The sequence below is a fragment of the Chrysochloris asiatica genome, unplaced genomic scaffold (assembly GCF_000296735.1).
Source record: "Chrysochloris asiatica unplaced genomic scaffold, ChrAsi1.0 scaffold00278, whole genome shotgun sequence".
NCBI lineage: Eukaryota > Metazoa > Chordata > Mammalia > Afrosoricida > Chrysochloridae > Chrysochloris > Chrysochloris asiatica.
Window position 1 is genome coordinate 1,720,589 of NW_006408796.1, and position 1,176 is coordinate 1,721,764.

A 1,176-nucleotide genomic window follows, 5' to 3' on the forward strand; every position below is an offset into this window, starting at 1 on the left:
GTAATGATCAATACATCTTGATTGCATGTTTGATCAATTTCAGATTGAAGAAGTTGGTAGAATTCTTCTATTTCATCCTCACTGGCTTTAGTGGTTGATGTATAAATTTCAATAATAGTGGTATTAACTGGGCTTCCCTGCAGGCACATGGATATTATCCTATCACAGACAACGTTGTACCTCATGACTGATCCAGATATGTTCTTTTTGGCAATGAATGCAACACCATTCCTCTTCAATTTGTCATTTCTGTCATAGTAAACCATGTGGTAATCAGATTCAAAATGGCCAATACCAGTCCATTTCAGCTCACTAATGCCTAAGATATCGATGTTTATGTGTTCCATTTCATTTTTAACAACTTTCAATTTTCCCAGATTCATTCTTCATACATTCCATGTTCTGATTTTCAATGGATGTTTACAGCTGTCTCTCATCATATTGAGTTGTGCCACATCAGCAAATGAAGGTCCCACGGGCTTTTTGCCCATGGGCTTTACTCCATTCACATCATCACAGTTAACTCAACTTTGAGGAGGCAGCTCTTCCCCAGTCGCATTTTGTGTGTCTTCCAACCTGAGGGGCTCATTTTCTGGCACTATAGCTGACAGTGTTTCTCTGCTATTCATAAGGTTTTCAGTGACTAAATATTCAGAAGTAGTTCATCACTCCTTCTTCCTAGTCTGTCTTCATCTGGAAGCTCATCTGAAAACTGTCCACCATGGGTGACCCTACTGCTATTTAAAACACCGGTGGCATAGCTTTCAGAATCACAGCAACTCCCAAGCCAGCACAGTACAACTGACAGACGACTGGTGGTGTTGAAGTACAATCCATGCTAAAGGCTGTAGTCTTTGAACCGTATCAGTACTTCAAGTCTTCTTCACTATCAGCAAGTAAAGTAGTGTCTCTGCATTCCTCCAACCCTGAGTCCATAGTCTTCTACATAATCATTTCTCAGATTTTTTGATTCAGAATATAAATGGAATAAATATGGTAAATGTATACAACTCTGACATATACCTTTCCTGATTTTAAACCATGCAGCATTCCCATGTTCTGTTTGAACAACCACCTCTTGGTCTGTATAAAGATTCTGCAGGAGCACAAATAAGTGGTCTGAAATTCTCATTCTTTGAAATCGTAATTTGTTATGATCCAAAATAAACCTTTGTG